This window comes from Macaca fascicularis, chromosome 13, assembly GCF_037993035.2.
Source record: "Macaca fascicularis isolate 582-1 chromosome 13, T2T-MFA8v1.1".
NCBI lineage: Eukaryota > Metazoa > Chordata > Mammalia > Primates > Cercopithecidae > Macaca > Macaca fascicularis.
The window spans coordinates 47,194,174-47,221,694 of record NC_088387.1 but is presented as its reverse complement, the minus strand read 5'-3'; the positions used below and the strand labels follow the sequence as shown (position 1 = coordinate 47,221,694).

Sequence of the window (27,521 nt, the reverse complement as noted above, 5' to 3'; positions counted from 1 at the left end):
TCAACTGGAAACTCCACCTGAGTAAGCGTCGTGGGCCCTGAGCCCCGCGGCGCAGGGCGGGCCGGGGCGGGGCGGACGCAGCGCGGTTTGCCCGCCTGTGCGGAAGCCTCCGCAGTCCGCGGCGGGCAGGGCTTGGGGCGGTCTCCCGCGTGGGTGTCCGTCCCCCCGCGGCCGTACTGCCGGCGCCAGGGCCGGCTCTGCACGTTTCGTAAGGCCTTACATGGCTGCATCCCCAGCCACCGAGGACCCGAGCCCGCCGGCCGCCCTCCCGCGCTCTCCCGCCTGGGAACTGCGAGGCCAGCGCTGCACCTCCAAGGGGGGCGCCTGCGGACTCCACCAAGCTGGCTTCCCCCGTACTGCAGGCCCCTGCAGGAGCAGAGGAATCGGACCCGGGTCTGCAGGCGAGGGACCGAAGGCGTCTTTAGACCTGACAGGGTGCGGGTTATTTTGTCCCTCACCTTTCCTGCTCAGGGACCTGTCCTCATCCCTCTCGTTCCTTGCCTTCTCTCCTCCTGTTAAAGGATGCTAATCACATTCAAGCCAAAAGATTAGAGACTTTTCTGTGGCCTTCTTCAGGAATGCTTGCATTTGTAAAGAAGGGAACTGGATACAACTTCAGGAGATATAAGGGTGTATTTTCAGACACGCGCATTTCTTTCTAGGATTCTTTAAATTATACCTCAACTTACAATCGGCTCATGCCTTACAACAATCTGTGACTGAGAGGCAAGTCGGACTTCCTGCTAAACCCTCTTCTCTTAGGTGAAGCATAGAGCTGTGATCTTATTAACCTGAACAGCAATTGGGAGCTTCAAAATAGAAAAAGCAAAACTCAGAAACGTTTGTTTATTGTTCAGACAGAGTCCCAGGCCGGGTGCGGTGGCTCACGCCTGTAATCCCAGCACTTTGGGAGGCCGAGGCGGGCGGATCGCGAGGTCAGGAGATCGAGACCATCCTGGCTAACACAATGAAACCCCGTCTCCACTAAAAATACAAAAAAATTAGCCGGGCGTGGTGGCGGCGCCTGTAGTCCCAGCTACTCGGGAGGCTGAGGCAGGAGAATGGCGGGAACCCGGGAGGGGGAGCTTGCAGTGAGCCGAGATCGCGCCACTGCACTCCAGCCTGGGCGACAGAGCGAGACTCCGCCTCAAAAAAAAAAAAAAAAAAAAAAGAAAAAGAAAAAGACAGAGTCTTATTCCATCACCCAGTCTGGAGTGCAGTGGCACGATCTCGGCTCACTGCAACCTCCGCCTCCTGGGTTCAAGTGATTCTCATGCCTCAGCCTCCCGAGTATCTGGGATTACAGGAGCCCACCATCAGGCTTGGCTAGTTTTTTTTTTGTTTTTGTTTTTGTTTTTGTTTTGTATTTTTAGTAGAGACAGGGTTTCGCCATTTGGCCAGGCTGATCTCGAACTCCTGGCCTCAGGTGATCTGCCCGCCTCGGCCTCCCAAAGTGCTGGGATTACAGGCGGGAGCCACCATGCCTGGCCAGAAACATCGTTAATCAACATTGATTCTCCAGGAATAGCAGTTGTATAATAGAGAAAGCAGCACCTGAGTGGGGACTCAGAGTGTAGAAGGTGCTTTCAGTTACAGGCTTGGGAGACACCCATTACTCATCTGGTTTTCGATAGGTAAATATTAATCCCTGGTGTTTGTAGTCATGATAATTACCACTTGTGAACAATGTAGCTGGTGTCCATTGTCCTCCACCAGTACTCCAAGACAAAGAGTCATTAACTAAGTAGATGACACGCTCCTCTTAGTTTACACTCCTTCCCTCTTTCCCCCCACCTCCATGAAAGCAGGTATGATTATTCTCCTGTAAAATTATTTTTCCTCCTACTTTCCTGAACTGAATTCAACTGTCTGCTCCACCTTCTGGTGAAGATTTCTGCCTCCGCCCCTCCCCATCTCACCTTCTAATTCCTACAGACTCCTCCCTAGCTTGACCACCCGGGAATAACTGTCTGTCTAGATTATACATTATGCAATTTGATTATAGTTGATTAAACACATTGTTAAATATTGCCCTGACTTGTTTTCATTCTAGTTTCTGAAAGCATAATCTGAACTAGCTGTAAGCTTTGAGAGAGCAGGAACCATACTGATTAATCCTAGGCTTAATAAGATGTATTAAAAAGAGAATAAATATTTAACAGATGAGTATGAAGATGAAACTTTATTGATGAGAAACAGGAAATGTCGTCCACTCAATCTTTCCATTAAAGTTTCCTGAGTTTTGACTTTGTGCCAGATCCTGTGCTGGACAGTGTTGAGGAAATTAAACATGAGGAAGACATGGTCCTGCCCTGATTTGCAGGAGATAAAGCATTCACACAGCTCACCAGAAGGCAGTATAAATGCCTCAGAGTGCTGGAAGCAGAGCCCTACCATTCAGAGGAGCAAGAAGAGAGCTCCTGTGGCTGGTGGTCAAAGAAAAGTTCACAGAGAAAGCAGCACCTGAGTAGGGCCTTAGGTCTAGGAGGTGCTTTCAGAAGGCAAAGATGTTGTGTCAAAGTTAGGCAGAGGGAAGGGTAGGAGCAAAATTAGGAGGAGGGGAAATAAGTTGTAAAATTTATATGGGAAAACCTAGCAATTCAGTTTGACTGTAGTGATGTAATAAAAGTAGTAAGTGATATTTATCAAGAACCTACTGTATGCTGGATATTATATACTTTATATATATATTTTTCATCTTATCCTCATAATCACACATGAGGTAGATGCTGCTAATACTACCATTTTATGGATGGGGAAGCAGAGGCTCAGATGACTTAAATAATTTACCCAAGGCTATAGCACTACTAGGTTGGGATTCGACTCGGGAGCCATGCTATTCCCCCTCCAAGATATGTATGGGAAGAGGAGAGAAGTGAGATTAGGGAAATTGTTTGGCAAGTCCTATTAAATTGTACCTTAAATGTCAGAATTCAATTTGGTTAAGTAATAGGGAGCCACTGAAGATTACTGAACAGGTAAGTCACCTAACTAAAGTCAGACTTCAGGAAGATTGATGGGTAGGATGGATTGGAAAGAACAGAGACAGAGGAGGAGGAGGAAAGACCAAGTAGGAGGTGAATGCAAATGGGAGATGAAAATTGTTGACCCCGGCCGGGCGCGGTGGCTCAAGCCTGTAATCCCAGCACTTTGGGAGGCTGAGACGGGCGGATCACAAGGTCAGCAGATCGAGACCATCCTGGTTAACAAGGTGAAACCCCGTCTCTACTAAAAAATACAAAAAACTAGCCGGGCGAGGTGGCGGCGCCTGTAGTCCCAGCTACTCGGGAGGCTGAGTCAGGAGAATGGTGTAAACCCGGGAGGCGGAGCTTGCAGTGAGCTGAGATCTGGCCACTGCACTCCAGCCTGGGCGACACAGCTAGACTCCGTCTCAAAAAAAAAAAAAAAAAAGAAAAGAAAATTGTTGACCCCATTCACAGTCTGAATGGAGCAGTGAGAATCCAAAGTAAGAAACTGTCATGGGAGACATGTCAGAAGTAGATTCTTTAGGGCTTGGTGACTTGGTGAAATGGAGGGTGAAGCAAAGGGTTGGTAGTGACTCTAAGGCATTGAGCTGAATCCTGAGGACATGCAGCATTGTGGTCAGGTGGGAGGAGGCAGGCTGAGCTGCTTCTGGATAGCTCCTTTTGGTTGCTGAGTCATGTTGGTGGGACTGGACTATATTTTGGCGAACATGTACAATGGACAGGGGAGATGCAGGTGTGGAACACCGGGAAGGGGTTAGGGATGAAGTTGTAAGATCTGGGAATCCTTCACGGTGAAGCCAAGGGAGAAAGAACCCACCTAGGGAATGAGAGTAAAGAGAGGAAAAGAAAGAATCTAATGGAACCTTGGAGAGGGATTTTATTCAGGGAGCAGGAGGAAGACAGGTCACAGAAGGCAAGAGAATGACCAGTCAGAGAGGAGCGAGATTGAGAGGATATCCGGAAAGCCAATGAGAGAATATTTTAAGGCAGAGGGTGGTCACTAGTGTCAAAGTACTTTAGAAAGTCAAGGAGGATGAGGGCTGAATTGCTTTGGCAACTAAGGGGTCACTGGATCTAACATTAGGGGATGAGATAAATACGTTATGGCTCATATATGTGACAGAATATTCCACAGACATTAAAAACCAGGTTTTCAAAGAAACAGGGATTTGGCATAGTGTTTATAATATAATGTTAAAGAAAGAAAGAATGAGGAAAGAAAGAAAAAGAAAAAAAATTAAAGCATGAGAGAGGATACAATTATGTCTATAAAATATCATTCCAAGTTTATTTTGTCTGCCTACCTTTTAAACATAGAGTATTGACATATACTAGGGAGTTTTCCTTTGTTCTCTGCCAGGCTTTTGTGCTTTTATTGAGTGAGGCAAGGTTATGAGCAGAGCCATGGAATTAGAAGGTTATGAGCAGAGCCATGGAACTGGAATTTGAAAGACTGGATTGCTTCAAATTAGAAAGGGCCTGGAGCTACTTGCATGAAGGATCCAGGGAAGATCAGGAAGAGGGTAGCAAAGGGTAAGAGTAAAAGGGTCGCAAAGAAGGCAAAGAAGGCAGAACAGCCTGGGTAGGGCAGAGTTTGGGAGTGAGTCAGACAAGGGAAACATTAGCTGGGTTAGTGAGACCTGGAGGACTCAGGTGGATATAAAAGGTCTTTTGTGCTGGTGTTTGCCAGACTTAAACGATGTGATTTCTTTGTGCTATGTATTTGAAAAACTAAGGCAAAAAAGTCTAAATTTATTTTTAATGAAACTAAGGCAAAAAAGTCTAAATTTACTTTTAATGACTTTGAATGTTGAATAGATGATTCATTTTTTAAAAAAGCATTCATAATGGATAATTTGAAAACATACACAAAAGTAGAGAAAATGTTTTAATGAACCTAATTCACTCATCCTTTGACTTTAACAATTATTAGTGCATGGCAATCTGTTTCACCTCTACTCCACCTATTTCCCCCACCCCATTACTTTGAAGCAGTCATTCCATCTACAAATATTTCAGTAGCTGTATTTAAAATAAATGTTCCTTATATAAACATAGTAGTATTATCATGCTTTAAAAATAACAATAATTTCTTAGTATTACTAAATAAATATTCAGGATTTTCAGATTCCTGATTGTCTTATAATTTTTGTACAGTTTATTTAAATTGGAATCCACACAAAGTTCACCTTTTGCAATTGGTTGATCTAGCTTATGAACATCTTTTTAAGTTACAGATCCCCCTCTCATCTCTTTTATTTTTCCTTGAATTTTTTTTTTTCTGAAGAAATTCACCATCTGGAGCCAGGCATGGTGGCTCACGCCTATAATCCCAGCACTTTGGAAGGCTGAGGTGGGCAGATCACCTGAGATCAGGAGTTGGAGACCAGCCTGACCAACATGGAGAAACCCTGTCTCTACTAAAAATACAAAAATTAGCCGGGCATGGTGGCACATGCCTGTAATCCCAGCTACTCGGGAAGGCTGAGGCAGGAGAATCGCTTGAACCCCAGGAGGCAGAGGTTGCGATGAGCCAAGATTGTGCCATTGCACTCCAGCCTGGGCAACAAGGGCAAAACTCCGTTTCAAAAAAAAAAATAAATAAATAAATAATAAATCCACATCTGAATTTTGTTGATATTTCCATGGTGGTATTTAACATGTTCTGTCCCTGGTATGCCCTGTAGATTAGTAGCTTTATCTCTGGCCAGATTGTGGGTGGTTTTTATTTTCTTCTTTATATCTTTTCATATTTTCTAAGTTTTCCACTCATTATTCCTTAATTTTATATTCAGAATTTATGAAGTAAAACAAAGTTTAAAATGACTTTAGTAGAAAGCTTTTTTTAAAAGAATGGCTTTAGAAATTAACAGTAGGACAATTGGTGAAATTCTAATAAAGCCTGTAGTTTAATTAATAGTATTGTCTGAATGTTAATTTTGTGCTTTTGATAAATGTCTTATGGTTATATAATTTGTTAAAATTTGGGGAAGCTGGACAAAGGATATATGGGAAATCTCTTCACAGTTTTTTGCAACCTTTTTTTAAAAACTGAAATTTCAAAATAACAAAGTTAGAAAAAAGAAAGAAGAATTTTAGTGGAGTGATAGAGATTGAAACTAGATTGTAGAAAGTTAAGAACCAAAGAGGAGAAAGAAAAGGTAACCTGTTGGAAACAGTGGCCATTTAAAAATATGGAAAGAGATCAGGAAGTAGCTCAAAGAAGTGGTATGATTAAGATTATTTTTTATTTATTTTTTGTTTTGTTTTTAAGGCTGGAAAAGACTTGAGCTTGCAAGAAAAATAAACCAGAGAATTTTGAAGGTACGAAAAGTTAATAAAATTATGTGTATGCATTTAAAATGCTCTGTAAGAAAATTTTTTTTAAAATGAGATTATTGGTATAATAAGAAATGGGACCCAGAATAGAGATGGGTTTGTCTGGACAAGGAAATTAAAACACCACCTCTTCCTCTGAAATAGGAGGAATACAGAAAAGGAATGATGTTAACACAGAGAAACTCCAAAGTGGAGAGAAACAGAGTTGAGGTAGTAGATCCCTGAAGACTTTTCACTTCACCAGAAAATTGAAGTGACATCCTTCACCAGAAAATTGGCTGATGGTAAGAGGTATTGGGATGGAGCTGAAGACTCATGGAGCCTAGAGAATTCTTTGCAAGGGCTGGGAGGAAAGCAACAGGAAGCTAACTCCAGATGGATAACCATGGAAGCAGGAAGGGCCCGGATTGGGTTGTGGAGTGGGATACTTAGGGGGTCCTGTGGTACAGTAGTGACACTTTTTCTAGCAAAACTTGGCAATCCTGGAGTGAGCAGGTGGTGGGTGATCTAGAGTGAGAGTTGCCACTGAGGACACTGGCAGGTAAAAGGGCCAAGTGTCCCCAGGATGTTAGCAAGCACAGTGCAGAGTAGCTGGTGTGGGTCCAGACTGAGCAGGACAATGAGGGAGGCCGGGAATATGCTTGTGCTTGGTCCCATGTGGTTATATCAGCCACCATGACATTGACCTTCATATATTGGATTCTTGGAAATTCTTTGTTTAGCCAAGGAAGATAGTTATTTCAGCATAGGCCAAGCCACAAAATGATAGAATGAGGGTTTACGTTTTTTGTAGATTGTTCCTTGTCTTGCAGCTCTAACTTATCTGGATGAGCCACCAGTGGGACGGTAATGGCTCCAAAGAAATGAGTCTCCCTTCTCCTCTGGGGGTTTACCCACTGTCTGACATTCTTGGCACCAATTCCTTTCTCAGGTGGGGAGAATGTGAATTACTTCTCCTAGAGCTAACATCTTTTCTATTCAGCAAAGTCCAATCACAAGTCAGTTCTTTGATATCTCAGGTGGGTTCTGGGAGCAAACTGGCCAAGGACTCCAAAAAGCTACCCTACACTCACTCTTCCAGTACAAAGACATCCTATAATGTTAGAAACACATGCTTCACTCTGTAACCACTGCTTCTAGCCCTCTCAGGAGGGTGGCTTTGAGAAATCATTCCTCAAGAGAAAGTGAGGAAGAGGTAATTGAAGGCAGGAATGTGTTTCCAAAAAGATAGTGTATTAGTTTCCTATGGCTGCCATAACAAAGTACCACAAACTGAGTGATTAGAAGTTTATTGACTTACAGTTTTGGAGGCCAGAAGACAGAGATCAAGGTGTCAACAGGACCAGCTCCTCCTGTTAGCTTTGAGGGAAGGATCTGTTCCAGGCATCTCTGCTTGGCTTGTAGATAGATAACCATTTCTCCCTACTTTCCTTTTCATCATCTTCCCTCTATGCCTGTCCATGCTGGTGTGTCCAAAGCTCCCCCTTCTATTAGATTAGAGTCCATCCTATGACCTCATCCTAACCTAACCCTAATTACATCTGCAATGACTCTATTTCCCAATAAGGTTATATTCTGAGGTACTAAGGGTTAGGAATTCAACCTATGAATTTGGGGGATACATAATTCAATCCATGACAGATGGATTGGCATAGTGTCTTCTTTCTTTTCCCTGACCACTTACCTGCTATAGACTCTCATGACCATCTTTGTGAAGTATTGAAATTTCCTCCCTTGAATCCCTGTCTCATATCCTTCAACCTCCAGTCCACCTTGCATATGCCTGTCAAATTCATCTTTCTAGAATTTCCACTTCTATCATGCATCCTGATTACAAACCATCCACGGTTCTCCATTGCCTGAGGAAGTGGTTCCAAACTTGCCAGTTTACTGGACTCACATGGAAAGTTTAAAGGCATATAGGTTCCTGGGCTCTTCTCTGATATTCTGATTTAAAGTCTGGGGTAGGGTCTCTGGCATTGAAAACAAATCTCTAGATGACTTTGATCATGGAATCCACTGATATAAAAAAGAAATTCAAACTCTCCACACTCTGGTTGAAGTTTACACTTCCACTTCATTATTCTAGAACCCTTTGCCTACCTACCAGCGCCCAACATGCTGTGGTGATCCTGCCCCAGTGTCATCTTCGTACTGGACACCTGAGGAGGTGCTCCCTCCCCTATTCCTCCAACTGGCTCTTGTCCTGCTCTCATCCCACCTTTTCTTTCAAGTTTCCTGCCACTCTATCCCACTGTCACCTCACCCTTCTTCACCTCCTGTATCTTCCTGTCTATGTTACTGCCTAGGCAGAGCTCTCCACCTTCTGAAGGTTCATAGAGCATAGAATCCCAGGGCCAGGAGGGCCCTGGACATCCTACGTGCCTCAAAGATCTTCCAAGTTCAGAGGAGGAAATTGAGTTCCCTATGTAATACTTTAGGGCCGTAAGTGGTAGAGCTGGGAAATGGTTCAGGGTGTGACTATAAGCAACAGAATTGCATGAGATGCTTAGGCTTCTACATCTCCTTCCTCACTCTACACAGCCAGGTGATTGTCCGCTCTGCCAGGGCACTGGGGCGAATGTCTTCTCTGCAGAGGCTGACTGAAGAGGCCAGGGAATTGGGGACTCAGTATGGCAGAGGGCAGAGCAGAAGCACTGTATTTAAAGAGTGGTATTAAGTAAAAGTTCACAAGCCGAGCAGGCTCCCCTCCTTACAGTGCACCATCATCAGGAATACCTAAGACAAGAAACAGAGTCACTTCTAGCTGGAGAAACTGACAAGGCTAAAAGAAAATACTGACAGAAAGGACTGATCAACAAAATTGCTGGGTCCCCACCTAATCATCCTATAGCAAGGCAAGACCTGACAATCAACAAGCCCTGCCCACATGCACTGAACTGTCAGTCAGCCTTTTGGTTTCTCACTTTTGCATATGAGTGAATAGTCATGGATCACCAGAGACCACAACAAACAAAAACCACAGGAAAAAAAGGAAAGTCCTAAAGTCCCAGAGAAGCACAAAAAAGAAAAATAGGATACATAGAAAGGAGTGAGAGGCCGAATAACATACGACTTTTCAATAACAACTTGAGGAATTAAAAGACCATGGAACAATACCTTCGATATACCGAGGAGAGTAGTTTCAACTTAGATTTTTCTTACACAGACAAACCATCCATACAGTCTGAAAGTAGACAAATTCAGATACGCAAAATGCTTATCTCCTGTGCATTCATTCTCAGAAAAATATTGGAGAATGTGAGCCTCAAAAATGATTAAACCAGGAAAGAGGAAGATTGGGATCTAGGAAATATGGGATTCAACACAGGAGAGGACATTCAGAGTAATGTTGGGGAAGGGAAGTTCCAGAACAGCTGTGTAGGCCTCAAGAAGAAACAATCCAGTCTGCAGCAGGAGAGGTAGAGGGCTCCATGGGGAAGGAAAACAAAATAACAGATGGATCATCAGATACATTTGAATATGTGGAAAATTGTATCAAGAGGCTGTTAGAGAATACGGGAAGAAGTAATCTTAGAAACAAAGAAGCTAAACATGAAAATACAAGAGACAGAGGACTGCACTGAAGCATGTAGTCATGAAAAAAAAAAAAAGAGCTGATACTTTCCTGATATGATTGACTGTATTGAGAAGAGTTTTATGTGAGAATTTGGGGAATGAAATTGAGATGAAGAAAGATAGGCAATTATTAAATCCTGGAAAAACAGAAAGTTGTACAAGAAAGGAAATGTGATCATTGTACACCACATGACTCAGCTGCAAATAATACTCTATATTAAAAATAATGTAAAGAATAATATAAATTTAAACAAAAATGAAAATATAACTATGTTGGGAAGATTAGTGCAGGAAAATTGAGTGTGTGTGTTTCAGTTATTACACTGTTTCTCAGCCATCAGCTCACCTTTTTACACTCTGCTCTGTGATACTGGGGCTGGAACTCTGCAAACCACATTTCTTCCTTGCTGGCTGCATCCATGTTAGGCTCTGTCAGTATGGAAATTAGAGGGATGCTGCAGAGGTGGAGGAGAAAAGAACTTACATCTGCCTGTCTGCTTGCTTCTCTCTCAATGTTCATTCATTCATTTATTCAACAAATATTTATTTAAAGACTATTGTCTGGCCCGGCACTATTCTAGGTGTTTACCTTCCAGTAGGGAAAGATAAGTAATAAACAATATACATCATAAGTAAATAAATAAAATATATGGCGTTATGTGGGAAAAAAAGAACAAAGAGTTAGAGTAAGGGACATTGGGAGTGCATGGGTGAGGTATATTATAATTTTATCTTATTTTATTTTAATTTTTTGAGACGTAGTCTCACTCTGTTGCCCAGGCTGGAGTGCAGTGGCGAGATCTCGGCTCACTGTAACCTCTGCCTCCTGGGCTCAAATGATCCTCCCACCTCAACCTCCTGAGTAGTTGGGACCACAGGTGCCTGCCACCATGCCTGGCTAATTTTTATATTTTTAGCAGAGACAGAGTTTCACTATGTTGGCCAGGCTGGTCTCGAACTCCTGACCTCAGGTGATCTGCCCACCTGGGCCTCCCAAAGTGCTGGGATTATAGGCATGAGCCATTGCAACTGGTCTATAATTTTATTTTTATTTTTATCTTGCGATGGAGTCTTACTCTATCACCCAGGCTGGAGAGCAGTGGTATGATCTTGGCTCACTGCAAACTCTGCCTCCTGGGTTCAAGCGATTCTCCTGCCTCAGCCTACTGAGTAGCTAGGACTACAGGCACCTGCCACCACGCCCAACTAATTTTTGTATTTTTTAGTGGAGCTGGGGTTTCACCATATTCACCAGGTTGGTCTTGAACTCCTGACCTCGGACAATCCGGCCACCTCGGCCTCCCATAGTATTGGGATTACAGGTGTGAACCATTGTGCCTGGGCTATTTTTAATTTTAATTAATTATTATTATTATATTGAGACAAAGTCTTGCTCTGTCACCCAGGCTGGAGTGCAGTGGAGCGATCATAGCTTACTGAAGCCTCAACCTCCTGGACTCAAGTGATCTTCCTGCATCAGCCCCCCAAGTAGCTAGGACTACAGTAGGTGTGCACCCCCATGCCTGGCTGTTTATTTTTTTGTAGCAGTGCAGTCTTACTATGTTGCCTAAGCTGATCTTGAACCCCTGGCCTCAAGCAATCCTCTCACCTTAGCCTCCTAAAGTGTTGGAATTACAGATGTGAGCCACTGTGCTGAGCCTTATTATTTTTATTGACACAAAATATATCTACATATTTTCTGTGTACATGCAATAGTTTATCAAATTCATATAACTTGTAAAGACCAAATCAGTGTAATTGGGATATCCATCACCTTAAATATCTGTTCTTTATGCTTTTCTTTCTGATCACTTTGGTTAGTATGAACATTTTAACAATGTTTATGCTAGAAACAGTATTATCTTATCGCTATTTTGAAATAGACCATAGATTATTGTACACTATAGCCACTCTACTAATTTATCAAACACTGGGTCTTATTTCTTCTATCAAACTGCATATTTTTACCGATTAATCAACCTCTTTTTATCCCTCTCACCCCCTAGCCTTCCTGGCCTCTGGTAACAACCAATCTATTCTGTCTTCATTAGATCCACTTTTTCAGTTCCCACATATGAGTGAGAACATATGATGTTTGTCTTTCAGTGCCTGGCTTATTTCATTCAACATAATGACCTCCAATTCCATTCATTGGTACAAATGACAATATTTCATCTATTTTATGGCAGAATAATATACTCCATTGTGAATGTATACCACATTTCCTTTACCTGTTTATCCATTGATGGGCACTTAGGTTGATTTCATATTTTGGCAATTGTGAATAGTGCTGCAGTAAATGGGAGTGCAGCTATGTCTTCAATATATTGATTTCCTTTCTTTTGGATATATACCCAGTGGTATTTGTGGATCATATGTTAGTTCATTTTTAGTTTTTGGAGGAACCTCCATACAGTTCTTTATAGTGGTTGTACTAATTTACTTTCCTTGGATATATACCCAGTGGTATTGGTGGATCATATGGTAGTTCATTTTTAGTTTTTGGAGGAACCTCCATACAGTTCTCTATAGTGGTTGTACTAATTTACTTTCCCACCAATAGTGTACCAGGGCTCTCCTTTCTCCACAACCTCACTAGCATCCATTATTCCCTGTCTTTCTGATAAGAGCCATTTTAATTGGGGTGAGATAATCTCATTGTAGTTTTGATTTGCATTTCTCTGTTTATAGTGATATTGAACTTCTTTTGATATTCCTGTTGTCTATTTGTATGTATTTTTTTGAGAAATGTCTGTTCATATATTTTGCCCATTTAAAAATTGGCTTTTTTTTCCTATTGAGTTGTTTGAGCTCCTTATATATTCTGAATATTAATCCCATATCAGATGGATAGTTTGCAAATATTTTCTCCCATCAGGTAGGTTTTCTCCTCACTTTATTGATGGTTTCCTTTTCTGTGCAGAAGCTTTTTAGCTTGATGTAACAAATTTGTCTATTTTTGCTTTGCTTGCCTGTGCTTTTGGGGTCTTTGCTCAGAAAGCAAAAAAAATCTTTGCTCAGAAAAATGTCCTTGAGGATTTCCTCAATGTTTTCTTCTAGTAGTTTCATAGTTTCAGGTATTAGATTTAAATTTTTAATCTATTTTGAATTTATTTTTGTATGTGGTAAGAAATAAAGGTCTAGTTTCATTCTTCTGCATTTGGTTATCCTAGTTTACCAAGCACCATTTACTGATGGCACTTTCCTCTCCCCATTGTATGTTCTTGGCACCTTTGTTGAAAATGAGTTGGTTGCAAATGTGGGGATTTATATTTGGGTTCTCTATTCTGTTCTATTAGTCTATGCATCTGTTTTATGCCAGTACCATTGCTTTGCAGTATATTTTAAAGTCAGGTAGTGTGATGGCTTCAGGTTTGTTCTTTTTGTTCAGGATTGTTTTAGCTATTTGAAGTATTTTGTGGTTTCATACAAATTTTAGTATATATATTTTTAAATTTCTCTGAAGAATGTCATTGGTCTTTGGTAGAACTTGCACTAAATCTGTGGATTCCTTTGGGTAGCATGGACATTTTAACAATATTAATTCTCCCAATTCATGAACATGAGATATCTTCCCATTTATTAGTGTCCCCCTCGATTTTTTCATTAATGTTTTATAATTTTAGAGATCTTTCATATTCTTGGTTAAACTTATTGCTAGGTTTTTCTTGTAGCTATTGTAAATGGGATGGCTTTTTTGATTTCTTTTTCAGATAGCTCACAGTGGCACATGGAAACTCTGCTGATTTTTGTATGTTGATTTTATGTCCTGTAACTTTACTGAATCTGTTTTTAGTTCTAACGGTTTTTCTAAGATCATGTGGTCTGTGAATAAGGCTAGTTTGACTTTTCCCTTTCCATTTGGAATGTCCTTTTTTTCTTTCTTTTGCCTAATTACTCTAAATTCTCTGGCCAGGACTTCTAGTATTATGTCAAAAAAAAATGTTGAAAGTGGGAGTTCTTCTCTTATTCCAGACCTTAGAGGAAGGGTTTTCGATGTTTCCCTGTTCAGTTTGCTGTTAGTTGTGGGTTTGTCATATGTGGCCTTTGTTGTTTTGCAGTATGTTTCCTCTATATCCAATTTGTTGAGGGTTTTTATCATAAAAGTATGTTGAATTTTGTTGAATACTTTTTCAACATCTATTGAAATGATCATACAGTTTTTGTTCTTGGTTCTGTTAATGTGATGTATCACATTACTGATTTGCATATGTTGAACTATTCTTGCATCCTGGGAAGAATCACACTTGATCATGGTGAATCTTTTTAAATATGTTGTTGAATTTGGTTTGCTAGTATTTTGTTAAGGATTTTTGCATCTGTGTTCATCAGGGATATTGGCCTGCAATTTTCTTTTTTTGTGTGTGTCCTTTATTTCTCCTTCATATTGGAAGGATAGCTTTGAAGGTTACAAGTATTCTTGGTAAGCAGTTTTTGTTGTTGTTGTTTCTTTCAGCACTTTGAAAATATCATCTCACTCCCTGATGGCCGTATGGTTTCTGTTGAGAAGTCTGTTGCCAGAAGAATTGGAGCTCCTGTATATGTTATTTGATTCTTTCCTCTTGCTGCTTTTAGGGATCTCTCTTTGTCCTTGACCTTTGAGAGTTTGATTATTATGTCTTGAGGTCGTTTATTTGGGTCAAATCTGTTTGGTGTTCTCTGATCTTCCTGTATCTGGATATTTATCTTTTTCTCAAGTTTTGGAAAGTTTTCTATTATTATTTGTTTGAGTAAGTTTTCTAGTCCTTGCTCTTGCTCAATTCCCTCTTGAACACCAATACTCCTTAGATTTGGTTTTTTGAGGTAATTTTCTGTATTTTATAGGTGACCTGTATTCCTTTTCATTCTTTTTTTCCTCCTTGTTTCTCCTTTGTGTGTTTTCAAATAACCTGTCTTTGAGCTCACTGATTCTTACTTTTGCTTAATCCGTTCTGCTGTTGAGAGCCTCTAATGCATTTTTCAATTCAGTAAATGTATTTCTCAGTTTCAAGATTTGTGGTTTTTTTTTTTTTTTTTTTTTTTTTTTTTTTTTGAGACGGAGTCTGGCTCTGTCACCCAGGCTGGAGTGCAGTGGCCGGATCTCAGCTCACTGCAAGCTCCGCCTCCCGGGTTTACGCCATTCTCCTGCCTCAGCCTCCCAAGTAGCTGGGACTACAGGCGCCGCCACCTCGCCCAGCTAGTTTTTTGTATTTTTAGTAGAGACAGGGTTTCACCGTGTTAGCCAGGATGGTCTCGATCTCCTGACCTCGTGATCCGCCCATCTCGGCCTCCCAAAGTGCTGGGATTACAGGCTTGAGCCACCGCGCCAGGCCAAGATTTGTGGTTTTTTATACTTTATTTTATTATATTTTTAAATTTTGAGACAGGCTTTCACTCTGTTCATAGGCTGTAGTGCAGTGGTGCAATCTTGGCTCACTGCAGTCTCCACCTCCTGAGTTCAAGCGATTCTCATGTCTCAGCCTACTAAATAACTGGGATTACAGGTGTGTGTCACCATGCCCAGCTAATTTTCGTATTTTTAGTAGAGATGGGGTTTCACCATGTTGACCAGGTTGGTTTCAAACTCCTGGCCTCAAGTGATCCTTCTGCCTCAGCTTCCCAAAGCGCTGGGATTCCAGGTGTGAGCCACTGCACCCAGCCTCAAGATTTGTGTTTTAAAAAACTACTTCAATATCTTTGTTAAATTTCTCTGATAAATTTTGGAATTGCTTTTCTGTGTTATCTTGGAGATTACTGAGTTTCCTTAAAACTGCCATTTTGAATTCTTGATCAGAGAGTTTATATATCACCATCTTGTTAGGGTCAGTTACTCGTTCCTTGCTTTGTCCATTTGGGGCAGTCATAGCACTCTACTGGCTGCCGTTTCTTGTGGATGTATGTCTATGTTTTTGCATTGAAGGATTAGTTATTTATTCCAGTCTTCTTTGGCTTGTTTTGCTTTTTATTGGATATGTTTGCTTAGAGATTCTTTGTAATTTATCAGTTGATTTTCTCTCTTCTGTTTCCACTGCTAGGTTGCTGCCTCCTTTTTGGCACTAAATGGTGTCTTAAGCCTGGATTTGCCTTGGTTCTAGTAAACAACCAGAGTGCCACCAGTACTGAATGGGGCAGGTCTCAAGGGGGATATCCTGGTAGTATGGAAAGGCTGGTTAAGAGTTTTTTTTTTTGTTGTTTTGTTTTAATTTTTTTTTTAAATTTATTTATTATTATTATACTTTAAGTTGTAGGGTACATGTGCATAACGTGCAGGTTTGTTACATATGTATACCTGTGCCATGTTGCTGTGCTGCACCCATCAACTCATCATTTACATCAGGTATAACTCCCAATGCAATCCCTCCCCCCTCCCCCCTCCCCATCATAGGCCCCGGTGTGTGATGTTCCCCTACCTGAGTCCGAGTGATCTCATTGTTCAGTTCCCACCTATGAGTGAGAACATGTGGTGTTTGGTTTTCTGTTCTTGTGATAGTTTGCTAAGAATGATGGATTCCAGCTGCATCCAAGTCCCTACAAAGGACTCAAACTCATCCTTTTTTATGGCTGCATAGTATTCCATGGTGTATATGTGCCACATTTTCTTAATCCAATCTGTCACTGATGGACATTTGGGTTGATTCCAAGTCTTTGCTATTGTGAATAGTGCTGCAATAAACATACGTGTGCATGTGTCTTTATAGCAGCATAATTTATAATCCTTTGGGTATATACCCAGTAATGGGATGGCTGGGTCATATGGTACATCTAGTTCTAGATCCTTGAGGAATCGCCATACTGTTTTCCATAATGGTTGAACTAGTTTACAATCCCACCAACAGTGTATCAGTGTTCCTATTTCTCCACATCCTCTCCAGCACCTGTTGTTTCCTGACTTTTGAATGATCGCCATTCTAACTGGTGTGAGATGGTATCTCATTGTGGTTTTGATTTGCATTTCTCTGATGGCCAGTGATGATGAGCATTTTTTCATGTGTCTGTTGGCTGTATGAATGTCTTGTTTTGAGAAATGTCTGTTCATATCCTTTGCCCACTTTTTGATGGGGTTGTTTGTTTTTTTCTTGTAAATTTGTTTGAGTTCTTTGTAGGTTCTGGATATTAGCCCTTTGTCAGATGAGTAGATTGCAAAAATTTTCTCCCATTCTGTAGGTTGCCTGTTAATTCAAGATGGATTAGAGACTTAAATGTTAGACCTAATACCATAAAAATCCTAGAGGAAAACCTAGGTAGTACCATTCAGGACATAGGCATGGGCAAAGATTTCATGTCTAAAATACCAAAAGCAACGGCAGCAAAAGCCAAAATTGACAAATGGGATCTCATTAAACTAAAGAGCTTCTGCACAGCAAAAGACACTACCATCAGAGTGGTTAAGAGTTTATGCCCAAGAACATGTGGAACAAACCTACAGTGTGGTGCTGCTGAACAGCCACTCTAATTTGGTGTCTTCTTTGGCTGAGAGCAGTTTTCACAGCTGGAGATGGCAGTCCTGCCTCCTCAGTTTCCTTAGGGCGATTTCTCCTTTCAAGCACTCCCCATGCATCCTGTGGTTTGAGGCAGGGACAGGTCTCCTGACAGGGAACCAAGAGGGTAGGCAAGCTGGTTGTCCACCCCAACTCACTTTTTCCAGTACAGAAACCATGCGTCAGGGGAAATTTTCCATGCATTTTGTGCTAGGCAGATTGGGGAAAGGGGTGTCACAGATATGGAAGTCCAAGTCTCTTACCATCTGCTTGGAGTTTTTTTTAACTTCTCTGAGGCCAGGAGAACTTTCTCATCTTCATATTTGAGTCGTAATATATTGCTAGTGATAGTCTCAGCACTTGGTCTTGGTTTTCTCTGGGGGTGAGTGAAGCCAGCTTGTTTCTACACCAGCTTGTTTCTACACTTGTTTCTGGTTCTGCCATTTTAGAACCAGAAGTCTCCACAATTTTAAATAGAGTGGTCTGTCTGGGTAGACTTTATCGGGAAGAAGACATGACAAAGAGGAAAATCTGAGCAAAGATTTGGCCTTAAATGTAAATAGACTTGGCACATTTGAGGAATGTTTCAGAGACCAGTGTGGCTGGACTGAGGGAGAGAGGGTGAAGAAGCGAGAAAGCTGAAATTGTTTGCTGTTGGAAGGAGAAAATTAGAAGTAAGGAGGGTTTGGGCAGAAGACTGCTGTTCATAAGTCATGTATAATCATTTCCTTTTTCAATTGTGGACATGCTAACTTTTGTAAAAATAGAGCTTAAACTTAAAAATTATAAATCACAAAATGCAATGTGATATCCTGAATTGGAACAGAAAAGAATGTTAGTGGAAAAACTGGTGAAATCTGAATAAAGGCTAATCATAATGTAGCTTTTTTTTGGTTTGTTTTTTGTTTTTTTTTTTTTTAGCAAATGTACCATGTAACATAACATGTTAACATTAGGGGAAACTAGGTGAGGGGTATATGATAATTCTCTGTATTATCTTTGCAACTTTTCTGTAACTTATGTAAAATTATTCCAAAATAAGTTTATTTTAAAAAAGCGTTTAAAACAACCAAAAAATTGAATCAGCTGATAAAATGCTGCCTTTTCCCTTTCCCCAATTCCAAGCCTTGTACTCTTTCCTGGGTTTTAGCAGTTGGTCATTATCAGGTAGAAGGATGTGATTTACCTGTGGACCTAGGCTGATCTCCAGGTGGAAGGAAAAGGGCCAGCAGGGAAGGCTCTGTACATCGTATCTGTGGAGCATCCAGCTCGCAGCTTCTTGGTGGGTGACATTCAGAAGCTGAGAAGCAGAAACCAAAACAGAGGCATTTATGCAGGGGAAAACCAAAACCAAAACCAAAAACATTAATGTGTAATTCCCATAAGTTCTTTTGTTTGTTTGTCTGTTTGTTTTTTGAGACAGAGTCTCGCTCTATTGCTCTGGCTGGAGTGCAGTGGCCCAGTCTCGGCTCACTGCAGCTCCACCTCCCGGATTCAAGCAATTCTCCTGCCTCAGCCTCCCGAGTAGTTGGGATTACAGGCGCCCGCCACCAGACCCGGCTAATTTTTGTATTTTTAGTAGAGATGGGGTTTCGCCATGTTGATCAGGCTGGTCTCAAACTCATAACCTCGTGATCCACCCGCCTCGGCCTCCCAAAGTGCTGGGATTACAGGTGTGAGCCACCGCGCCCGGCTCCCATAAATTCTTAAGAAAGCAGAGTAGGGCCGGGCGCGGTGGCTCAAGCCTGTAATCCCAGCACTTTGGGAGGCCGAGACGGGCGGATCACGAGGTCAGGAGATCGAGACCATCCTGGCTAACACGGTGAAACCCCGTCTCTACTAAAAAAAATACAAAAAACTAGCCGGGCGAAGTGGCGGGCGCCTGTAGTCCCAGCTACTTGGGAGGCTGAGGCAGGAGAATGGCGTGAACCCGGTAGGCGGAGCTTGCAGTGAGCTGAGATCCGGCCACTGCACTCCAGCCTGGGCGACAGAGCATGACTCCGTCTCAAAAAAAAAAAAAAAAAAAAAAAAATTAGTAATTTCAAAGTAGAAATAACCCCAGATCCTTGATTGAATAGCTTTTTTCCTCTCTGCAGAGCTTCCTAAATCTTTTTGGTGGCTGTGCCTGTTCAGGTGCTTCTGCAGTTGATGCTAAAATATTTCCTTACGTTAATGCTTTCCATGTATAATTTTACATTCTTCAATGTATGAATTACTAGAAATGTGCTTTAAAAAGTTTTACATAATTATTTAGTGTGGAGCTAGCAAAAAAAAAAAAAAAAAAGGTGGTGAGAAGAAGAAAAAAGTAAAGAAAAATAATAAAGATAAAGCTTAATTTTTGGTGACTACTGCCTCCTACTCCTCTCTCTGGCAAGTCTTTTTTTGAGTTTTGAGGAAATCCTTTTCTGTTCATGCCTTTTCCACATATTCTACCTTCATCCTCAATTATTCTCTATTGTTTAGGCTCTTGGGATTAAAATCCAGGAGGGAAAGTATTTTGCATACTATTTTTATATTCTACCCCATGACATACCTCCTCTGAGATGGAGCAGACTACTTCTTAAAGTGGGGTGAAAGAAAAAGGGAAAAAGAAAATGAGAGAGAGAAAAAAAGATGGACATTTCAGCATATCATCCAGCCACATTTAGTCCACTTTTCTTGCATCTAGGAGTCTACCCAACGTATTTTCTGGGATTGTTAGCAGTTAAGTGATGAACAATGAGCACTCTGAGTTTGTTTTGATTTTATTTGTGTTCTTCATGCCTTTTAAAAAAATCACATAAGAAATATATTTATCATACATCCTGGCTAACATGGTGAAACCCTGTCTCTACCAAAAAAAAAAAAAAAAAAAAAAATGAGCCAGGCATGGTGGCGGGTGCCTGTAGTTCCCTGGAGGCTGAGGCAGGAGAATGGCGTGATCCCGGGAGGCAGAGGTTGCAGTGAGCCGAGATCATGCCACTGCACTCCAGCCTGGGTGACAGAGTGAGACTCCGTCTCAAAAAAATCAATCAATCAATCAATAAAAATAAATATATTTATTGTAGGAAACAAAAAAAAGTGATAGCAAAATTATTAAAATAAATTAAAAATCACCTGTAGTCTCAGAAATACAGAAACATTCATCTTCGTCCAACATACCACCAACCACTCAGTGCCAGAAACCAACACATGCAGAGAAATAGAAACAAGGGATGAAGCCCTGAGCGTGTGACCCTGAAGCTACGGAAGCTTCTGAGACCCAGCTGGCTATTCTTCTTTTGGCTTTGTGGTTTCACGTTTTCCCATCACATTAATTTTCTGTATTGAATGACACTCTTTTGGTTGTGACAAAAACCCAACTCGAATTTATTTACTAAAAAACAAATAGAAGGCTGGCGCGGTGGCTCATGCCTGTAATCCCAGCACTTTGGGAGGCCGAGGCGGGCGGATCACGAGGTCAGGAGATCGAGACCATCCTGGCTAACACGGTGAAACCCCGTCTCTACTAAAAATACAAAAAATTAGCCGGGCGTGGTGGCGGGCACCTGTACTCCCAGCTACTTGGGAGTACGGGAGAGTGGCATGAACCCAGGAGGCAGAGCTTGCAGTGAGCCGAGATTGTGCCACGGCACTCCAGCCTGGGTGATAGAGTGAGATTCTGTCTCAATAAATAAATAAATAAATAAATAAATAAATAAGTAAATAAATCGAAACAGGATGCCTGCTCAGATTGCATAAGTTTGAATACCACCTCCACGTGGTCTTTGGCATATTAACCTCTAAAACCCTCTGTTTCCTCATCTGGAAAATGGTACCTATGTTCTCTGGAGATTGTTATGGGAATTGAATAAGATCAGAAACGGGCCTAGCACATGTTAATCACTTAATACAAGGTGCTAGTCTCAGCAGTAATTGAGTAGTATCTGGTCCCCCAAGTGGAGGAAGTTGTGTTGTTAGCATGTTATTCCTAGAGGAAGTTGGAAGGCAGATAACAGAGGGAGTGAGGCAGGCCTTTTCTTTCTCACATGTGCACACCTGTGAACTCCACCATGACCTGCTGTAAGAATTGCTAGTGTAGACAGCCATGCTGCTAAAAACTTCCTCCACCATGATTCCCCCCAGGGAGCACAAGAGGCCCTGACTATTTCTTGACTAATGGTCAGGCCACTGTAGCCAGAGTCCAGGAGAACCTCAAACTTCATCAGTAATGAGGGGAGATTTTTCACCACAGGTTATCTGGGGGAGCCAAGAGCTCTGCAGTTTGAGATAGTGGTTTCAGATCTATGGAGACACAAAAAGTCATGTAAGATAAGTCTGAGAGTTCAGGTCTGTTCATTCTACTGAGGGTACAATTGCACATTGTATTTATGTCCTGTGCCCATCTTTTTGTCTTTTTTTTTTCCCAAATCAAATTCATTTTGAGGGGGGATATTTAGCATCTGGTTAAAAAAGGTTACGAAAAACCAGCCAAAGTCCGGTAAAAAAAAAACCTCTTTGGAAATGACAACCTTAATCTCTGGTTTGTAGATCTTCATTGCTCTTACTAAATGTTCAAAGGGTTTTCCGTTTTTGTTTGTTTGTTTGTTTAGAGATTAGTATGCACACATGAATTAGGGAGTATTCCTCAAATCAGGAAACAGGAGGAAAGCAGGATTGGGCAGAGGGAGAACTTGGCTCTGATGTTGTTACAAAGCCCTCAATGAATCCTGTAGAGAGTGATGAAGCTAGACGTGACTTTCAGAGTTGTGCAGAGCTGGGGTAAGAAGGCCAGGCCTCAACCCCTTCACATCCCAACCCCCACACTACCTAACTGGATGGACATTAGGTGTGATGTTCAAAGGATCTTAATGGAATAGTTGTTGAAACAGATCTGAGATGCAGTAAATTTTGGTGTGCAGAATCAAGTCAACATTGCCTCAATCAGAATTTGTTATGAACAAATAGATCTGGCTTGAGACAGCCTAGTTTGAAAATATACACAGGCTCAGAAGGGACTCGCTGTTTCTCACCAAGTCCTAGGTTAGGCAATGCCACTGTAAGGTGATTGCTCCTCCCAGGCACCAGGCCTGTAGCCCAGGTAAAGCTGCCACTTGTGTGAATAGCAAAGGCTGGCTTTTGGACTTATGATCCAAACAGACAGGTTTTTCCCAAGTATGGTTAATTGAGTAATAAACTATCACATCCTGTATAACCCACTGTGTTTTTTCTGACCAAAATAAAACTCTCCGTTAAAACTGAACAGCAATGAAAATATTTCTAATCTCTACCTTACACACAAGGCAGCCTGCAATTTAGAATAAGATTTAAAGAGATAGAAACATCTCCTAGTTTTTATTTATTTATTTATTTAATTTTATTTTCCCTCCCCCTGCCGCCATCGATCTGCTTCAGTAGTTGGAAATCTTTGTTTAATCTGACTCCAGGTCTTTCTTTATGTTTGAGAAAACATTCAGACTGCATCTTCTGTGGCTTCTGTATGTCCCAGTTGCAACTTCAAGAACCCTGATCAGTGCCGTCAAAGTTGTAATTTAAAGCTCTTGGGAGGCCCAGGCTTTCTCTGTATTAGACAGTTACCAGTCCTCATTATCAAACCACTCATCCCCTTTGTTGCTCTGTATAATAGAAAAAGCAGCTTCCTGCTCCTGGTGACTTGGCAAAACACTGAATAAGAGAGAGAGATTCTGGCCGTAGCAGGTGTGCACAGCAGGGTCCTTCCCAAACCTCCTCTCCTCTGAGCCTTCTCTAATCAGGAGTCATTGGTTTCCCTTTTCAAAGGAGCCGGTCTAGTTGGCCTCATCCCAGGCTCTACTTGGCCTCATCCCAGGGTCAAGAGTAGCTCAATTATTAAATTCAGTGACAGAATGTAGCAGCTCTTCCTGCTGGAACGTTTCCAGACTACTTCCACCACAGCCATTAATTTCTTGAAATTAATTTTTCCTTTTATCTAAGCAGTACACACATAGCTTTAAAAGTTAATGACAGAAATCTCCTATGAAAAAACAGCAGTCTCCTGCCTCATCCACTCCTTAACTCAATTTAAGTTTTTTTCTCTGCTGTTTATCTCTATTTTTATTCTATATGATATGTGCATACCATTGGTTTGAGGCATCAATTTTAAACTTTATCTTTTGGCTTTCTCATGAACTACAAGAGATATAACTTTCTTTCTGTTCCTCACCCCCATTTCCTGCCCCGCTTTCTGCCAATATAGCTATACTATATTGTTGCTTTGATTAAATCTGATTTCAGATTTGTATTTTGTATATATTATTTTATTTCATTATATTATTTTATATTATATTATTAAATGTTATGTTATTATGACTATGTAAATATTGTTTATTGCAGAGCAAAGGAGTATATTATAATGTTTTATTTTTATAAATTTTTGGATATTCCTAGGGTTAATCATTGCCTTTCCACCCATTTGCTTAAATTATTTGGTTCCTTTGGGTAGTATCTGAACATGATTATTCCCATTGTTAAATAACTTACCAGATAACATTCCTGACTCCATCCTCTCGCTTCAGGCTGACTTGTTGCTCTTGGGAACAGCTGTGCAGCATGGCTCTGGGCCTTCCCTTCATCAACCTGGAAATCCCTTTTGACTCTTACTTGTGTTTGAACTAATTTCCTGAATCCTAAGTCTTTCTCTTTTTTGATTCATTGACCCTCTCATTTTCATGGAACATGTTCTTAAATAACTATTCCTGAGAGAAAGTGCATGGAAGAAAAGTTTTCTGAGATCTTTCAAACCTATATTTTTCTTTGTCCTCATGCCTGATCGATAATTTGGCTGGGTATAGAATTTTAGACTGAAAATAAATTTTTCCTCTTAGAACCTGGAAAGCAGTGCCTTATGTTTTCTAGCTTTTTCTATTACAGTTAAGAAGTGGCCATTCTTATTCTTAGTTATTTGGATATAATATTTTCTTCCTTTAGAAACTTCTATTCCTCCCTGGTGTTCTGAAATATGATCATGACATAAGTTATATTCTTTTTCTGGTACCTGATAGGCCCTTTTAATCTTTTTGTTTGAAGCATTTTTTTACTATTATTTGTTTGATAAGTTTCTTCTCTCTCAAGTTTTTGTTTGCTCTTTCTAGAATTCTTGTTAATTGAATATTGGACTCCTTGAATTGATCCTCTAATTTTCTGGCTCATTTTCTTTCCCTATTGTTTACCACCTAGTTATTTTGTTTTGTTTTTGGGGAGACTCCCTTGAATTTACCTTCCACCCTTCCTATTGACTTTTTTTTTTGACGGTGGCTATCATATTTAATTTCCAACTTCTCTTATAGGTTTCCTGTTTCTCCTCCTCCTCCTTCTATAGCATCCTCTTCCTGCTATTATCTCTCCAAAGGATACGTACAGTTTTTCCCCTAAAGTTGTTTTTCTTCTTGTTCTTTTCTTCAAGTCCCTTTTCTCTGTTCTGGCCTTTGTTTTTCACCTTGGAGGTCTTTTTCAAATGTCTGTGGATCCTTAACCATTCATTAATATCTGAGTCAATCACTAAGAAGCTGATAGGGGCTCTATGGGCAGGGGTAGGGCCTGCTTCTGGTGGTCTCCTTTGTAGGACCGTGGTTCTCAGTAGGGGCAGCTCCTGGGCAGTTTGGAAAGTTGTGAGCATTTTTAGTTATCGCAGTTATTGGGGGGCCTACTAACATTTAATATGTGGGGGCCGAGAATGCTACTTGGATTGCAGGACAGTTCCACGCAACACAGATTGTCCTGTATCTAGGGCTACCACCTAAAATAAAGGACACTGTTAAAATTGAATTTTGGATAAACAACAAATAAATTTTTTTGTATTAGTATGTCTCAAATATTTTATGTTTATGGGCCAAATCTGGCAACCCTGTCTCTGTCCTATTCTGTGTCCTATTGCACAGTTATGTAGGTGAAAAGCTCTTTATAATGATTTGATTCTTGATATCGGCTCTGCTTTATATATAAATACGAATACGTTTTTCTTTTTTTTTTTTTTTTTTTTTTTTGAGACGGAGTCTCGCTCTGTCGCCCAAGCTGGAGTGCAGTGGCCGGATCTCAGCTCACTGCAAGCTCCGCCGCCCAAGTTTACACCATTCTCCTGCCTCAGCCTCCCGAGTAGCTGGGACTACAGGCGCCTGCCACCTCGCCCGGCTAGTTTTTTTTTTGTATTTTTTAGTAGAGACGGGGTTTCACCGTGTTAGCCAGGATGGTCTTGATCTCCTGACCTCGTGATCCGCCCGTCTCGGCCTCCCAAAGTGCTGGGATTACAGGCTTGAGCCACCGCGCCCGGCCACGAATACGTTTTTCACATGGATTTAACATACCCTGTGATTTTTTTAAATGCAGCTGCTATGTAAATTGAGAGGAGATTGGACTTTGTTTTGTTTAGAACTTAACCAAGGGTTGTCACCATTTAGAAAAACATGTCAATGGCAACAGCACTGCTCATGATCAAATATGCAGATAATTTTTGCAATTGCAAAAATGAGGTGTTCAATTGTCCCTCTTACCCAGAGGGGTTCCAATGCACTGACTTAGACCTTATTTCAAGATGGCAAATATAAGAAACATGACAAAATAAAATGAAAATGGTATCAACAATATTCAGTTGAATATGGTCTAACTTCTTTTAAGGTTGGACGTATTCATTGTAAAAGATGAAAGCATCTAACTGTTTCATTATGTCTCCCAGGTATGCTGCCCATGTGCCTACTTAGTAAACCATCTTGGGCCATGAACTACTTCCCTTTTTTTTTCTCCTTCATAAGGACATTATAATTTAAAGAAAATAATGTGTAGGTTGACTATTTTAACTATGAATTTAATTTCACATAGTAAAAGAGATATTTCAATATTTTTTGCTTTAAAAAGAAAGTTGAAGGTACCTGCAACATGGTCAGATCTCAAAATATAATTATGCTGAGTGAAAGAAACCAGACAAAAAGAGGACATATTGGCTGGGTGTGGTGGCTCATGCCTGTAATACCGGCACTTTGGGAGGCTGAGGCAGGTGGATTGCTTGAGGTCAGGAGTTCGAGACCAGCCTAGCCAACAGGGCAAAACTCCGTCTCTTCTAAAAAAATTAGCCAGGTGTGGTGGTGGGTGCCTGTAATCCCAGTTACTTGGAAGGCTGAGCCAGCAGAATTGCTTGAATGTGGGAGGCAAGGGCTGCAGTGGAGCAGAGATTATGCCACTGTACTGCAGCCTGGGTGACAGGGGGAGGCTCCACCTCAAAACAAACAAACAAACAAACAAACAAAAAGACATGTCGTATAATTCAATTTTTATAAAATTCTTGAAAATGTAAGCTAACCCTACAGTGACCAAAAGAAGATCAGCGATTGCCTGGGAATGGAGACTGGGACAGAAAATGGCAATGAATGGCACAAGGCAACTTCTGGGGAAAGGTTGTGTTTTTTAATCTTGATTTTGGTGATCATTTCATGAGTGCATGCATATGTCAAAAATTTCCAAATTGCACATCTTGATCATGAGTACTTTACTAAATATCAACTATACCTCAATAAAGCTGTTAAAAAACAACAACAAAAAAGAAGGTGTTGAGTCTGATAGGGTTGAGGCCAACTGCTACAGTACAATTGTGCAATGATAGGATTTTTGCACTGAGACGCTTCCAAATGTCAGTATCTGTAGGATCTGTAGGACTTTCTTCCAGTGTGATTCATTTTTCTCCTCTAGTCTCTTTCCTGGAGGATATGAACCTGATTGCCAGCATTCTTGGAAATAAGCGGGGGAAGGGTGAGGGGGTCTCGCCATTCAGTGTGCAGGCTTTTGCTTTCTTCTCTATTTTCAAGCCATCTCCTCACCCTCCCTTCCCCTCTTCCTGCTGTCCCCAGTCCAGTGCTTATCTCACTACTGTTAATATTTATAGGTTCCCTTCCCCTAGAATACAGGCTTTAGACGTGTTTGAATAGGACAATTATAAAAATAAAATATTTGTTTGCAATCATTTATCTAGATGAACTCTTGGATGACAGAATCATTTGGTTATTAAGTGAAACCAGGACAGACGCTTTTGGGGAAGGGGATGGCATTTTAACCTTTTGTGGAGCCGTTCCCCATCAGATAATCCTTTGCTGCCACTACCAGAGATAACACCAGGTAGGATGTGGCAATCCAGATCTTTCCATCTGGATGTCAGCAACCGCAGGGCAGGGGCCTGGAC

At 41.1% G+C, this 27,521-nt stretch overlaps 1 long non-coding RNA gene across 4 annotated transcripts in view; it reads right to left on the bottom strand.

Annotated features, from left to right (window-relative positions):
- LOC123568355 (uncharacterized) overlaps positions 1–27,521 on the bottom strand; it is a 47,253-nt gene that overhangs the window by 17,783 nt on the left and 1,949 nt on the right. For all 4 annotated transcript variants that reach the window (XR_012421757.1, XR_012421756.1, XR_010580400.1 and 1 more), the window contains exons 2-3: positions 18,549–18,662; positions 10,252–10,360 (exon numbers count right to left, since the gene is read on the bottom strand). This is a non-coding gene — a long non-coding RNA (uncharacterized lncRNA). The remainder of the gene's footprint in view (positions 1–10,251; positions 10,361–18,548; positions 18,663–27,521) is intronic.